Raw genomic sequence first — 17,358 nt, 5'->3', positions numbered from 1 at the left:
CCTATAACTTAGGAATCTGTGAACAGATAGCTTTGATCCTCCTACTCTCTCCCCTCATTCTACCCCCATTCAATTTGTGTAGCTGGGATACTTGTTTTCTTGAAAATGTATTAGTCAGAAAAAAAAAATCATTCTCTATCATCTTAGCAACGAACCACAACATTTTCTTTCTGCTGTACTATTGTTGACAGTGATTGTGTACAGTTTTAGACCTAAGTACTATTGTATCATGTGTGATACTAGATCTGTATCTCTTATTTGAATTAAACCTTTTCAGTTGCTGTATAAATGTTAGGAAGCAAAGTAGCTTTGAATTTTCTCTTTAAGAAAATAAAAGATATTTTCTTTATTTCACATTTTATTTGGAATTATTTAAAAGAAACAGAAAACCATATAACATAGCTAAATTACTAACTTTTTGCTAATTGTGTTTAATTTGTCTCCTCACCAGTTTGAGTTGCTAAGCAAATATATACAAACAGAAAAAGAACTTCCTAAATTGTATATTTGTATACCTCATGTGCATTCTGCAAGAAGACAATGAATCCATGTATTTCCATGTAATTATCTTCTTCATTTTTAATGTTTTCATTTGTAATGATGCTACATAATTTTGTGGCTCCCTAATGCAATAATGTACAGAAGATTAAAAAAACATATAATTGAACAATTTGTTTTTCTCTTCACTGACTACATCGCAGGCCGTGCCCCCATGCCTCTCTTTCTAAGCTGATATCAACAAGACTGGAATATTTGTTAGATCAGAGGCAAGAAGTATCATAAAAAACAAAGCAGAGTGAATGCTGTTAGAGTACCTATATCTGTAATCTGTAAATGGTAAAATGTCTGTGTATTTCTTTAATGTATACAAAATTTCAATAAAAAGCACAAAATTTTTTTAATTACCTTTTCAGATGAAAAGAAAGAAAACTTATACATTCTTAATATATACCCCTAAGACACATACTAACTAAAAACATTAAATTGTGAAAAGAAGTATTTTTCAGAATCTAGAAGACATTACAATTAAGTAATAATTCCATAACCTGCTTTCTCCCTGACTAAAGACACTTAACTCCTGTGATTTAGCGGAAACCTATTTATCACTTCTTTCATTTTAGCCACATTTCCATGAACCTTTTTCTTTCTTCACAACTTTCCTAAAATATGAAAAACAGAATGCATCCATAATGGTAAAATGGAAAGACTACTTCCCCATCCTGTCGCTTAGCTCTACTGGAACCTGAGAGGCAGTGCGGGGTGGGTTAAGGCCTGGACTGTGGTGCCCGAGTCTTCATTCAAGCTCTACCACCACCTACTGACTATGGCAGATTGTTTTAAGTCTTGTGCCTCAAGTTTCTCCTCTTTGAAATGAAAATGATAATGGAACCCAATTTCTAGGGTTGTAATGACGATTAAACTACTTAATATACGTGGTCTCCTAACAGTGCCTCACACAGGGAGGTGCTAACCAAATGTTTGACCTTATTATCAACACCACTACATGCACTGACAACTATTCACTTCCAGTGACTTCTCTAATGCCAACTCTACGCATCAGACACTCTAAAGGCTCCTAACCATCTGCCGATTTGATGGATCTTCTTCTACCACAGAGGACAGTGATTAATCAGAGGCAGTTTACAATAAAGCTAGTGAAATTTAAATTGCAGGGCCCCTACTGGCCCAGGCCCCTTCTGAGGCCCTGGGAGGCCCTAGGGACGTCTTCACAAGGTCATATGATTATGCAGAATTTGCAAAGCAAGATACTTTAACTTTATTAGGACCACTGTTTCTTTTCATTCCAAGTCATACTTTCCCATGAAAAGGGTGTCTTTGGCGTGGCCCTGGGTCTTTAGGGGATCTAGGTAAAGGAATTTGAGTGAGGGACATATTTAGTTTGGGTTTAATAGAATATACTGATGTGGTTTGTAGTCACTTATGTATTGCTAGCCATCTTGGTATAGAAATAGCTTCCAAGAATATTCCCATGTGCCAACTCCACCAATACCAGGACACACGTGTACAGAGCTGGAGAGCCTGGCAAAGTAATACGTAGGTAGTAGAGAAGAAACAAAGTTTGAGATGTATGAAGTTAGAAGCTAGTGCAGGCAAAATTCTTCCAACAATCAAATGTATAAAATTGTAAGTTAAGGATTTGGTTCTCTTCAACGAGTAATCAAAAGGAATGTTTTCACTGTTCAATAATGCCACAAAGTACTAATATTAAAGAATATTAGAGAAAACTCATAAGCCACTACAAGGACATGAACAAATTGCTTGCTGAGTGTTGTCAATTCAAAGATTAGGGGAAGTGGATTTGGCTCAACTGATAGATCATCCATCTACCATATGGGAGGTCCAGGGTTCAAACCCAGGGCCTCCTGACCCATGTGGTGAGCTGGCCCACATGCAGTGCTGATGTATGCAAGGATTGCACCCTGCAAGGAGAGCCACCCCGTGTGAAAAAAGCGCAGCCTGCCCAGGAGTGGCACCGCACACACGGAGAGCTGACGCAGCAAGATGACACAACAAAAAGAGACACAGATTCCAGGTGCCGCTGACAAAAATGGAAGCAGACACAGAAGAACACACAGCAAATGGACACAGAGAGCAGACAACTGGGTGGGGGGGGGGGGCAAGAAATAAATTAAATGAAATAAGTTAAATAAATAAAATTCAAAGATTAGTTCCTATATAAGACAATTTGAAAAGTCTGAAATCTTACATCTCATATATGAACCAAATTTGAGAAAGGTTTTCCTAAATTTGACAACAAAAAGCAGGCTCACAAGGTAAATGCAGGAGATCTAGGGTAGAGTTGGATGGGAAGATGGCCCTGGAAAAAATGGGAGGTAAGGAGATACTGCTGCCAGCTCTAAGGCTGGAAGATGTATAATGAGGGCTAATAAAAAGTATGGGAGTTTGAAACTGAATGATAGGGAACAGTAAAACAAGCTGGGTACTATCCAAAAATCAACCAATCAGAAGAGAGGAGGAAATAGGGCTGTGTCGGGATGGGAGGGATGTGAGGAGTAGGCCATACTGACTGTTCATGAAACTTGAAATTGGTGCCTGAAGGGGCTAGACCAACCTTGCCAGAGAGATTGTACTGGTTTATTGGGAGGTGATCCCAGGCCTTTGATGCTCTAAAAGAGGTCCAGATGAGTCTTCAAAGAGCATCTGCCCATATAGACAAGGATCAAAATAGAACCCAATGAAGCAGAATTTGTTCCTTGTTTTCCCTGATGTGGTTTTAAGTAATAGTAATCTCTGTGGAATACTACTTAAAATGCTCCTAATCTAGAAAAGCCTCTGGCCAGATAGTACCCATTTAGTAATAAAGGCTCAAGAAAGTGTTTTAACTCAGAGACCACCACATGGAACAGAATGAAAAGTAAAAGTTCCACAATGATTATAATAAAAGATTCCTGCTAATAGAAAAATTTTTCCTGGTGAGATTTTATAAGACATGGGATTAGAGAATGGGGTGTCAGGCTTCTATCAGTTATGCTCAGCATCTAAAGTTTATATGTTTTATCACTGTAGCACCTGAGCCTTTGATATTCTTTGACACCTTCTGCTTCCCACACTCATTTGGTTCCCTCCCAGATCTTTATGTTTACTGTTAGGTGCTGAGGCACAGATATGTTAACCCCAGCCACCCAGGAAGTCGAAAGGCATACTTCCTGATTTCATAGTTTTGAAATTTCAAGCAAATCACACCTCATAGAGAGGCAATCTTTCAACTGACAGAATTGGGAGCAATCTCTGGACCAAGGAAAATAAAAACACTTTTAGGACTGGTGCAGTGCCAGGTTTGAGAACTATCTAAGTAAAAGAGTCTAGTTCTCAAGGCTCATCATTTACAAATGCCACAAAGATTCATCAGGTTTTTTAATTATTTAAACAAACCATAAAAAAAGCAAGAATTCTCTATCACCATTCCAAATTTAGAATGTTTCAGCAAGCAACCTAAATTTGCACACAAAATGGAAAAAAAAAAGTCATTACTTTGACTAATTACTCTTTACTACCCTTTTCAAAGATAGATCAAAACATCCTTTAACAAATGTCAATTTAATTTTACTGCTAAAGCAGGTGATAAATGGGAGACACAGTGTCCCTAAATACACAGGGAAGCAGATCAGTTTAATCTCTAAGAGGGAAATTAATTCAGAACAAATAGAAGCATAAGGCATTAAACTACTAGGGAACAAAATCAAAAGTATATGCTAACAGACTGATGGAATAAAAGTATGCTCTGTTATAATTGGCATAACTGTTGCTTAAAAATATCCATCCCATCTTTTCCTCATAAATGCTGTAAATTAATCGTCCACTTGGAACATACCAATGGGATCCAGTAAATACACCAGTGTCTTGATTAGAAGATTAGGAAATTGTCCTACAATAATATGGTCAGTCTCAAAAACAATAGAAAAAGATTGACAAATATCTCCCAATCATTTTACAAATCATCTTTCACCAGCTTTCTCATTCCCTCTGTCTACAATTTCCTAATCTCTTAAGTGAGCAGAAACATGTTCCAAACTTGAAATAAAGACCTGATTCTTTCTGGACAGCATCTTAACACCCAAACATTTAAGAATGTGACGCATTACACTAATACTGTTCTTGAGTCCATCTGTGACAAAGAACCACTTCATTATCCCTCTTCGCTTAAAGAAAGACAGCTTTCAAAAACTGAAATTTTTAAATTTGTAGGATCGTAAGTTACAGTTATTTTGGTCAGCACATAACCATCCAATTAAGGGACTTATTAAAACCTTTTAATTCATTTTCCATTAGAGACTGTACTGAATATCTTCATTAAATTCCTTAAAGCAAACACTGTTAGGACAAACCCAAGTACTTCATTTTAAATTCTTTTATTTCATCTATTTTTTTTTCCCTCACTAAAAAGCTTTGTCTTCGGAAGTCAGGTAGTAACCAGAATGCAGGATCCCAAGGGTTAGAAAGATCCCATTCTCATGGCTGGGAGTTTAGTTAATTTGCAACAGTGAAAATAGTTCCTCATAGCAAAAATCATCCCCCTGAGAGAAGAGAGAAACAGAAATCAAAGAAAGCATGACGCATCCAGAGACTTCACACTCACTTAGAAAGGCTTGATTCTGAGGCTATATTGATCTCCAGGGAATAAATCACAAGGAGAATTATTATCCAGAATCCTACATGGTTAGTTTGAAAAAACTTCCAGCATGTAAAAATTACGAAATGTCAAAAGTCTTATGAGGTCAAGATGCAGACCACAAATAGCATAAGCAGGAGGGGTTCAAGCAGTTGATTGCCTGCTTCCCACATGGGAGGTCCTGGGTTCAGTTTCCGGTGTCAGTTTCTGGTGCCTTCTGAAAAAACAAAGATGAACAACAAGCAAACAAACAAAAAAACCAGCTCAATGGAACAGATGTGGCTCAGTGGTTGAGTGTCAGCTTTCCACTCATAAGGTCCCAGGTTTAATCCCTGGTCCTGGTACCTCAAAAATAAATAAATAAATAATAAATAAATGAATGAATGAATGAATAAATAAATAAATAGCATCAGATGTTCCAAACATACTACATGTACTGACACAAATGAGAAGTCTGAAGAATAAAAACAAGTTCAGAGAGTGTTTGGCCCTTTTTAAATACACACTATTTAATAATGTACCCAATTTGGCAAGTTCATAATGACTACTTCCAAGTCAATAAAATAGTTTGGAGTCTCCTTCCCACCAGTGGATACACACGCTGAAAAGTCATACAATAAACTCGTCAGTTACATGTGTACACACAGAAGACAAGCCATGAAGACAAATGTACTTCCCAGGATGCAACTTTACCAACATTGACATTACAAGGATCACTGTTTTGGAAGATTACATCTATGAGAATTTTAAACTGTAGCAGGAATAATATGCAAAGCCCCCCTCCCTGGGTAACAGTAAAGAAAATGAGAAATGTTCTCCTTAGGCTAGAGTTAAACTACAGGTTGTGAAACATTAATTAAATCAATGTAGTAGGTATCAACATTTTCAAATGAAATAAAAATAGACTATGTCAAAGTACACTGCATGCATTAAAAAAAATTATTTCATTTTCACCAAAAGCAAAAAATCAAGAAAAGGATCACCACAACTAAATCATGTAGTCACAATACTACATTTCTTAGAGTTTCAGCATCTAAGAAAGGGGAAGTCTTTGTTCTGGGGAAATCAAATGGCTGCCTCAAAAATAACCTCAAATTGCCAAACCTGCTCAGACATTTATGAGACATGATTTCTGATTATAAAACAGATAAAATAATAATTGTGCAAATCCATCAATTGTGCATGGCCAACACACTTTTTATACAAATAACTTTAAATATATTCCTTCACAATGTCAGAAAAGGTCCTAAAAGTATTTGAAAAAGAAAATTGTGTAGAGAATACTTATTCAATATGTTATTTGAATTTGAAAAAAAAAAACCAAGTCAGTTAATCATTATATAGCAATAATGATTTCTACTTACAGCAAAGGTTTGGATCACAAGTTATTAAATGAGATAAGTCAGCTTGGAGTCCACCTATCAAACATGTTTAAAATTAAAAAGAAGCATCAAAAGACAGGTAAGTGACTGATAGAGGGCACAAACCCATAGTAGTAAAAAGTGTTCTGAATAAAATAATTTTTCTCTGCTAAAGAAATTCCTGTTTTCTTATTGCTGAGGGTTAATCAATTACTTAGAAAAGATATCTAATGAAATTAAGGTAACATGATTTAAAAGATCTTTAGGAACTGGATTCTAAGCAATTCTTTCAGGAATCCAAAGAACATAAAAGAAAGAAAAATAATCATGAGGCATTACCTATCACAGTTTTGTTTTGTTTTGATTTTTGTTTTCTTTATATTGATCTATATCAAAATAACCTCGTTCAAAGTGAGCCAGGAGGTCATCAGAGAAGTAATGCTTACGCATGCCTCAGTAGGATCTCACAGACTGCCAAAGTAGATACTACCCCAAATAGTAGGGCTCCTGAGGGCTTTGGAGACACCCAGGTCCTACAGCCGTAGCAGACAGCGCTGGAGTTTGGTGCCTTGCCAGAGGGCCCTACTTTGGAGTTTGTTCCCCCGAGTGTAAAAGAGTTGGACTCAGATGTAACTTCTCTACACATGTCTCTTCTGTCCCTTTTATTTGAACCCATACTTGGTGCTGGAGTTGGTAGGTGTACGTTCAAGAGATCTGAATCTCTGGGCTGTCCATTTGCCAGCTGGGTCCTGAGCCTCAGCAGAGTTGCAACACCTACTCTCCAGTTCATTGGATTCAGTTCACTGGACTCCACCCAAGACAACTAACAAGGGAGTGAGGATAGACAACCACCACACCAAGGAACTGAGAGTGTCTACAACTACAAGCAAGATTCCCATCTTTCAGCCACATGGGATCAAAGTCCCCTCTCAGAGGTGGAATGGGCACCATCCCATAATCCTCAGGATTGGGAAATAAAATATGGACTAACATGGACTTACTGGTATTCTACTATACACTTATTGTGATTCTAGCAATGGAAGAAATTATATCATTGATGTGGAGACAATGGCCAGTAGAGGTACTGAAGTCAGGGAGAGGGAAAAAGAGGTGTGATATGGTGGCATTTTCAGACTTGGAATTGTCCTGAACGACACTGCAACAACAGATAGAGGTCATTATATATCCTGCCATAACCTACAGAATTGAGTGGGAGAGATTGTAAACTACAATGTAAATTACAATCCATGCTTAGTGGCAAATGCTCCAAAATGTGTGCATCAATTGCAATGAATGTACCACACTAATGAAAGAAAGTGTTAATGTGGGGGAAAGTGGGAGGTGTGGGGAATGGGGCATATGGGAATCCCTTATATTTTTTTACATACATTTTATGTAATCTAAGTATCTTTTAAAAATAAATAAAAAATTTTAAAAACCTTGGACAGCCATTCCAAGCAACACAATGTCAGCTGATTCCCTTTACTGTGACGTCTTTGTGGATTCTCTCAACAACACATAAATCATCTCAGTAAAGAGAATGACTAAATAGTAAATGATGAATATGTTTAACTCTTTGCCTTGTGAAATCAATGTCCTATAGAAACAATAGAGAAGCAGACTTGGCTTAACGGTTACAGTGCCCACCTACCACAGGGGAGGGCCACGGTTCAAACCCAGGGCCTCCTTGACCTGTGTGGAGCTGGCCCATGCACAGTGCTGATGTGCACAAGGAGTGCTGTGCCACGCAGTGGTATCCCCTGCATAGGAGAGCCCTAAGCACAAGGAGTGCGCCCCATAAGGAGAGCCGCCCAGTGCGAAAGAAAGTTCAGCCTGCACAGGAGTGGTGCTGCACACATGAAGAGCTGACGCAGCAAGATGACGCAACAAAAAGAAACACAGATTCGCAGTGCCACTGACAAGAACAGAAGCCAGCACAGAAGAACATACAGCAAATGGACCCAGAGAACAGACAACTGGGGCAGGGGCGAGGGAATGGGAGAGAAATAAATAAATAATAAAAAATATTTAAAAAGAAACAATATGAGCATAATATATTTACCTAATGTCCTGGTTACATGGTCTTTCAGAAAGGAAGTAACTTAGTAAAAAGAACATTTGCTCTAGAATCAGGCAGATGTAGTTCCAAACTTCAGCTCTACCATTTCTGATTGTGTAACCTTGAGCAGATTACCTACCTGAAACAATAAAGGAAGGCAGATAAATATGATTTACTGTAAAATTTAAAACCTGTATTCTATAGAAGACATCATAACTAAGGTTAAAAAAAAAACAAAAACAAGCCACAAACTGGGAGGTGATATTTGGAAACATGTAACCAGCGAAGAATTAACACCTAGACTATATAAAAGAACTACAGATCTAAACAACTTCCTGGACATTTATAACTTACATCTTAGCAGCACCTTATGAATCCACATGCCATATTGTTCACACATTTTAAACCGAGTATGCATTAATTATATAATCAGAATAAATTAAAACACTATAGTTTTTAAAACCCTAGATGTCAAACTCCAAACATTTTCTGCCAAACCAAGTGTCAGGAATATACCTATTTCTTTAAATGGTACTATCACACTCCCAGTCATTAAAGACCAAGAACCTCACAGCAATCTTTTACTCTTCCCCCTTCTTGACTTCCACAGAAAGTATCACTGAATTTACCATATGGTCAACAGAATTTAGTTAAATTTTAATAATCAATTATAATTCACAAATATTGTCAAAGTATAAAATGTCTATATTTCAGAAGATATAGGACCTGTGGTAGAAATCATTATCAATTGTTATTTATGGGGAAGCAGATTTGGCCCAACAGATAGGGCATCCGCCTACCACATGGGAGGTCCAAGGTTCAAACCCAGGGCCTCCTGACCCATGTAATGAGCTGGCCCACATGCAGTGCTGATGCGCGCAAGGAGTGCCAGGCCATGCAGTGGTGTCCCCCCGCGTAGGGGAGCCCCACACGCAAGAAGTGCACCCCGTAAGGAGAGCTGCCCAGCGCGAAAGAAAGTGCAGCCTGCCCAGGAATGGCACCGCACACATGGAGAGGTGACGCAGCAAGATGACGCAACAAAAAGAGACACAGATTCCGGGTGCTGCTGACAAAAATACAAGTGGACACAGAAGAACACACAGCGAATGGATACAGAGAGCAGACAACTGGGGGGTAGGGAGGAGGGCAGGGAAGGGGAGAGGAAAAAAAATTGTTATTTATGGACTAACATGTACAAGTGAACAAAATATGCTAAAGACAAAGTTCCCTATAGAGGTAAACTCTAAAGGAACAACCAAAAAACAAACCACCAAAAGAAACACGTCACTGCCACACTATGAAGTTGTAAAATGTAGTGGAAAGAATATTAACTAGGAATCAGGAGATCTGGATTCTAGTTTAAACCCTTCCAGAAACTAGCTGTGAATTAAAAAGTGACATAATATCCCTAATTGTCAGCTTTCTCATCCTTAAAATTTCATCCTTAAAAATAGAATGAAATCATTGTTAAGTCCTTATAGCTTTACATGCTATGATTTCACAGACTCTCTTTCACACATAGGGAAAATGGGGTACAGTGAACTAGAAATGTTGAAAATGGACTGAATGGATAATTTACAGGTAATGTATATTAGCATGTTTTCTTTTAACCACCTTGAAGACCCAATTTTAAGGTACTTAGCTTTTTTCAAAATCAAATCTTACCACATATTTCAACAAAACAACTTCCTTTCACTTTTCCTCTTATCAATCAACCTTTCATTTCCTCTCAATTTTTGCCCTCCCTGTTTTGAAGTGCAAATATAATGGATAAGTTATTGGCTGGTAGGACAGCTTGCCCTCAGGCCTCTGTGTCACCAAGAACGACTTCAGTCATACCTATAAAACTGGGGAACAGGATGCACATATAAAATAGATTTGAGAAGTCTTTGTGAACTGCAGGAATCTCATCTCTTAGCCTCTCTACTGAAATCAACCTCACTTGGACTGTACAAACCTCCCAACTGCTCCAATGAGCCTCTGGCTCTAATCATTTCTAATTCATTATTCCACAGTTTGGTCTACAAAATATTAGTTTTACAAGATGCTCTAAGAAAAAAGGATTCCACAAATGTTTCAGAAATGCTAAATGTTATAACCCCATGCTTTAGCAACCCACAATGAACATTCAAATTTTTTAAGGCTCTGAGAAGCCCTAGAGTGAAGAAATCTGATTTATATTGTTCAATCCAGAGTTCCTAGACCCAAGGGACTACAAAACTTTCTTCAGAAAATATATTAATATCCTATAAAATTAGTATCCCAGGAACCCACTTTGGAAGATACTTGTTTAAACATACTTTTTTTTTTTTTTTAAAGATTTTATTTATTTATTTATCTCCCTTCCCCCCACCCCCCCACCCCAGTTGTTTGTTCTCTGTGTCTATTTGCTGCATCTTGTCTGCTTCTGTTGTTGTCAGCGGCACGGGAATCTGTGTTTCTTTTTGTTGCGTCATCTTGTTGTGTCAGCTCTCTGTGTGTGCGGCACCATTCCTGGGCAGGCCGCACTTTCTTTCGCGCTGGGCGGCTCTCCTTACAGGGCGCACTCCTTGCACATGGGGCTCCCCTACGCGGGCGACACCCCTGTGTGGCATGGCACTCCTTGCATGCATCAGCACTGTGCATGGGCCAGCTCCACACGGGTCAAGGAAGCCTGGGGTTTGAACCACGGACCTCCCATGAGGTAGACGTACACCCTAACCACTGGGCCAAGTCCACCGCCCATACCTCCTTATAATTAGACACGTTGAGATAAAATTGATATTGATAACCTGAAACTCTGACTTTGTTGTTTCATTTTGTTTTTTTGTTTCGGAGATTCTGTATCACTCAAAGAATCATTTACCAGTTTCTAAATATAATTTTCTAACACCTACACTATTCAAGGTTAAACAAACACTAAGGCTCTCCCATCCCTGCACTCACCATCCCAAAAGGCAACTGAAATCTACTAACCGAATAAGAAATAATATGGTAAACTGTAATACAAATCATACCAGCTCCCTGGCTCAAGTATATAAATGTAAATCACTATTCTCCTCTCACTGAGTAACTTAATTTATTCTTTAATTCATTCTTCTCAAGTTGTTTTAGTTTTGGTACTTTTGGTAACCATACAGTTCACACTAAAAACAAAACAAAACAGCCTTTAAGCAAAAGGTAATTAAAATAGAGGCAGAATGAGAACAATTTAAATCACCAGCAGAAGAAGGAGGTTTTTTAAAGCGCAATATGGACAAGTCTTAAGATACATCACATGAAAGAAGAAAACCTATTTTTAAAAAACAACATAAGACTTAAGGGATAACAGGCTTATCCTTGGTATTCATAATGAGAACAGAAGTTGTCATTTGAATTAAGATTTACTTAGATTCACACATGATGGGACAGTGCTTGCAAGAGTAGAAAACTTTGTTAGCATCTATACACTTCCATTTTCAGCAAGTACTTTCTTAACAGTAAATGTTCTTTATTTCTCCTAGACATGTTGAAGAAAATAAAGGGACAGCCTACTCTAAATCAGGATTATCAAAACACTTGGTCTGAGGAGACTGGAAAACAAAATGGTGTTTAATCCACTCTAGGAATTTTGTGACACAAATCATTATGGCATTTGAAGTCATACTGGCATATCTTGGTCAAAATCACAAGAAAAATACTGAACCTGCCCTCATTAAATAAATTCACCATTACTACCTCTTGCTATGACTATTTCTAAATACAGAGAAGAGTGAAAAAAGCATTGAATATTAGTTCCCAACATCAAATTCTAAATTTGTATAATTATAAGATCCCATTTTTCTTTATTAATGCATACTCTTCTTGCTGTCAATTCCCATTTATCACTCCCCCTTTCTTCCTTCAAGTCCCCACATAAAACTAACCCCTTTCAAAAAGTCTTCTGTTATTGACTTAGACTTATCTACTCAATGCCCATGGTACTAAGTTTTTTAATTAAGTTGAGTTTGGTGAAATGTTGCTTTGGAAAATATTCTTTATCTTCATATATGTGCACGGATTCTTCTAAACTAGATTATCCTGAGGATTTCTTTTATACAGAGTTTCTCAAAAGTCTGCACGAAAAGTACAGCTTTTGTTAGAGGATTTAAAGCAAAATAAAAATTTACATGAAGTCTTCTGTTTTACTTTAAAAAATTCATTCAAAATGTAACATTCAACATCATAATGTTTAAACTAAAAATAGGGAAGCGGACTTGGACCAGTGGTTAGGGCATCCATCTACCAAATGGGAGGTCCGCAGTTCAAACCCCAGGCCTCCTTGACCCGTATGGAGCTGGCCCACGCGCAGTACTGATGCGCGCAGGGAGTGCCGTGCCACTCAGGGGTGTCCCCACGTAGGGGAGCCCCACGCGCAAGGGGTGCACCCCGTATGGAGAGCCACCCAGCGCGAAAGAAAGTTCAGCCTGCCCAAGAATGGCGCCACACACGGAGAGTTGACGCAGCAAGATGACACAACAAAAAGAAACACAGATTCCCATGTCGCTGACAACAACAGAAGTGGACAAAGAAGAACACGCAGCAAATAAACACAGAGAGAAAAGACAACTGAGGGGAAGGGGAGAGAAATAAAAAATAAAATAAAAATATTTTAATCACTTTATTTGTCCCAAATCTTCAAGTCAAATTGATGTTTACCATATATACCCAATACACAACAGGTTATCTCCTGAGTGAAACTGCCTAAAAGCTCAATGCAGCTCTGAATGTGGCTCACAAAACAAAGCCTTCTAATTCTCTCAGATCCCCTTCTCAATTCAATGAACATTTAGCAAACAAATAAGCAACCACACTGTGGTAACTGAATGGGAATTTAAAAATTAATTAGGCCATGATTCCTGCTTTGAGCAGATCAGAGAAACCCACAGCACCTAGCTCAGTGCTAGGAACCTATTGTGTGTGCAGTGAGTTGAGCAGTTCTCTTCAACTGCCTGCAAAATTGTGGGAGGAAAAAGGGATTTCTCTGGACTAAAGTTTCTCTGGGCAAAGCTTCTACAACTGTAAATACAAGGAGCACAGTCAACACAGCCATATGCAGTACTTTGGGACAGAAGTCAATATAAATAAAAAATAAAAAAGCTAGTTTAACCAAAAAGTTCTTTTGATGAGAAAAACTTCAAGAAAAAATGATAGACATGGCCTTCCATGAAAGCCAACATATAAAGAATCCTTAGGGTACATATTAGTCTAACAAAGAAGAGGCAGAATCTCCATAGCAACAAGAGTGAGCAAAAGCTGTCCAAACTGCTAAATATGCAACGCAATGGAATAGAAAATTCATGGCTGAAATAATTCTGAAGACATTTGTTCTTACAAATTCCAATGATTTAGCCATCCGAGCAGTTGAATTCTGTTCTGAGCAATATCTCTGTAATCACAGCACATGTTCCCTGAACAGTAATAATAATTTACTTTCTGGTGGGACTTTTTGTATACTGCAATGTCAATTTTGTCATAAATCCTATACTTTGTCTCTGGGCACAATCACAAGGGACACTTAGTTTGTAAGAACAAGCTTACTTTCTTTAATAATGGTATATCAGCTGGTTATGTTACCACAGAAACAGCTTTACCTCCAAGAGAGTCTGATAAAATGGGCATTAAGGGAAAAGCCGCTTTTTCCTATCCTCAATGTTTCATCTTAGGCCTTCATCATTTCTGGATTATTGCAAAAGCTTCCTAACCTGATCTGTCTCTCTTCCTCCAGTCTTGCATGCCTCAAACCCATCCTAGTTTATGCTCAGAGCTAATCTTTCCAAATTTCAAAATTTATCATGGTACTCCCCTGCTTAAAATCTTTAGTGATTCACAAAGCCCTCACAATAAAACACAAACTCTCTGATATGGCATAGGAAATACTTTTTTATTTAGTCTCTGCATGATGTTTTTATTTTTTTTTATTTATTTTATTTTTATCCCTCTCCCCACCCCCCCATTGTCTGCTCTCTGTGTCCACTTGCTGTGTGTTCATCTGCATCCGCTTGCATAATCAGCCGGCACTGGGAAACTGCATCTCTTTTTTGTTGCGTCACTATGCTGCTTCAGCTCTCCATGTGTGTGGCGCCACTCCTGGGCAGGCTATGCTTTTGTCACACAGCGCGGCTCTCCTTGTGAAGTGCACACCTTGCACATGGAGCATCCCTACATGGGGGTGCCCCTGCATGACATGGTGCTCCTTGTGTGTGGCAGCACTGTGCATGGGCCAGTTCATCACACAGGTCAGGAGGCCCTGGGGATTGAACCTGGGACCTTCCATATAGTAGACAGATGCTGGATCAGTTGAACCACATCCACTTCCCATATTTTTAAATAATTTCAAACTTAGAGAAAAAGTAAAAAGAACTCCCAATCCTCTTCATCCAAATTCACCTTTCACTAACCCATGGACATAACCTCACTGAGAGCAGGAACTGTGCAATATGTTCACAGAGTCTGGCACACAGTTGATACTCACTGAGTTCATGGAAGAAATTAATCTGTAAGTGAATGAAGAAGAGTTCATGAATGGCCCAATGTCTGGTTAAACAGAACGGAATGAATACAAATGTTACCTCTACTCTATCCTGAAATCTCACTTAAATAACAAAGAGATTTTTTAAACACGCTTGGTACGTAGGACAAAAAAAAACAGAGAAGAGACACAGCAGCCAAACTTTGGAAGGTAATTGACCTGCAGCCCTAGCACTGCGACCCTAAGCCAGGGCAACCCAGAAGAAGGCTTAGGAATAGGGGGCATCAGGTACCTCTGAATGTGTGGGTGCAGGCAGAACTGAAAAGAGAAAGGCTGACAGAAAAATCTTAGTGTGAGCAACTACATCTCCCAGATCCCCGCCCAACCCAACACAATCTATGCAATCACCCCTCCCCCAACACCAGCAGAATAACTTTCCCTTGAAAAATCCATTCAACTAATAGCAAGCACCTACATGGTGCCAGTCCGAGATGTTCAGAAATTTTGGAGGGAGCAAAGCAAAGTCCTCCCCTCATGGAGCTTACATTCAGTGGAGAGAAACACGCCGGTAAATCTGAGAGAGATCAGATAAGAAGACTGAGGTAGAGGAAAGGAAAGCAGATAAGGGTATGGGGAGTGTGGTGTATTTCTTGCTACAGGGCAGAAACCTGAAAGAAGTGAGCCAAACTGATGTCCAGGGAAGGCGCATTCCAGACAAAAGGCGGCAAGACGACAGATCTGGAGGTGGAGACCTACTTGGTGGGTGAACAGCCAGGTAGCTGAGGCAACAGGGTCGGGAGAGAACAAAGGGAACAGAAGAAAGCTCTGAGATGTAATGAGGGGCCAGATCCTAGAAGGCCTATATAAATTCAGTCTGAGCAAAGATTCTTCACCTTGGCTGCATATTGGAATCTCCTGGAAAGCTTTAAAAACCCTGAGTCAGCATCCCACCCCAGATTTTCTCATTTGAATTTTGATTGGTATGGGGTGTGGCTGGCTTTCAGGAGTTTCAAAATCTCCCCAGGTGATTCTAATGTGTAGCCATGGTTAGACACAAACCTTCCCCCTCCTCCCATTAAAGAGATTCTGGATCCAGGGAACCCAGGAATAGCTGGGGAGGTGGGGGGAGGAGGGGCGCCACTGAAAACAGGAAGGTAAAGTAAAAGGTGACACACTCAAAGTTAGACTTCCAGCCCCTCCAGCCTCCTTTCCCACCTCACTCAGAAAATACTGGCCAGACTGTCATATGCATCAGCTGGGAGACCGTGAGGCACTTGTGGGGAAAACAAGTGATGATTGCTCCCCTCATGACAAACAGCTGGGGTGCTCCAAGAGCTAATAAAATTGGAAAAGTAAAAAAGTGTCAGAAAAGGTAGAAACAAAAAGCAAAGAAAAATACACATCTGTAATATGTAGACACAACTGGGGACTAGGTAATTATATAAACAATTTGACCAAGGGATATCATCATTCAGACTCCCTTGGAAGCAATCGTTTGGCACAAAAATGTTAGCTATGCTTTGTCTGCGGTGCTCAGAAAATATTGCAGCAATGGGTTTCTACTAGGTAAAAAGACATGAACAATTCCACTGTTATAAAGTTTTTCATTTTTAAGAATGACGTATAAGAAATTTTTTGAAACTCTAAGGGTACAGCATATATACACTTAGATATTAATGCGAGACCACAAGCTATCTCTAAATACCTCCAATGTCTAAGAATATCAAATAATGTCTCTTAATTGCCCATATCGGCTGCCCTAGTTGCTACACAAACTGATATGAAGAATCAAACATCAATAATTTATTTTGCACATTTTAAATTAAAAATCAAATACCTAAATGTCTGAAGAGCATCAGTAAAGATGTCCCTGATGTAAGAGGCACTAGAAAAAATATATTTTTTCAGTATCTTTTATCAAAGACACTGTTAATGTGAGGGAAAAGGCCATCCCTATGCTCACAGACTCTAATCCAGGAGTTTGAGAACCCAAGGATGCATCAAAAGCAAAGGATGGTTTCTGGAAGTTGTTTCAATATGACTATTCAATGCAACTCATTTCAACCAACATGTACTGATATCCAACTATTGGCCAAGTTTCCTGCCAGGTGCCAGGACCTCAAGTATGAAAGGCACTCCCCCCCACTTTCCTCCAGGAGCTCAAGAGCTGTGGGTGAGTCAGACACCTAAACAAGCAATTACAATCAGTATAATAACACGGGTCAAGTTAGAGGGATGGCATAGAGAAAGAAAGGACTGATTAACTGCTCTGGGGTATCAGGGATGTTTCAGGGAAAGGCTGAGGACTGATGAGTGT

At 39.0% G+C, this 17,358-nt stretch overlaps 1 protein-coding gene across 1 annotated transcript in view; it reads right to left on the bottom strand.

Annotated features, from left to right (window-relative positions):
• The window catches only part of AVEN (apoptosis and caspase activation inhibitor), a 197,402-nt gene that overhangs the window by 93,936 nt on the left and 86,108 nt on the right, over positions 1 to 17,358 (bottom strand). The gene's annotated exons all lie outside the window — the stretch shown is intronic.

This window comes from Dasypus novemcinctus, chromosome 3, assembly GCF_030445035.2.
Source record: "Dasypus novemcinctus isolate mDasNov1 chromosome 3, mDasNov1.1.hap2, whole genome shotgun sequence".
Classification (NCBI taxonomy): Eukaryota; Metazoa; Chordata; class Mammalia; order Cingulata; family Dasypodidae; genus Dasypus; species Dasypus novemcinctus.
The sequence above is the reverse complement of the archived record's forward strand: the minus strand, read 5'-3'. Positions and strand labels throughout refer to the sequence as shown.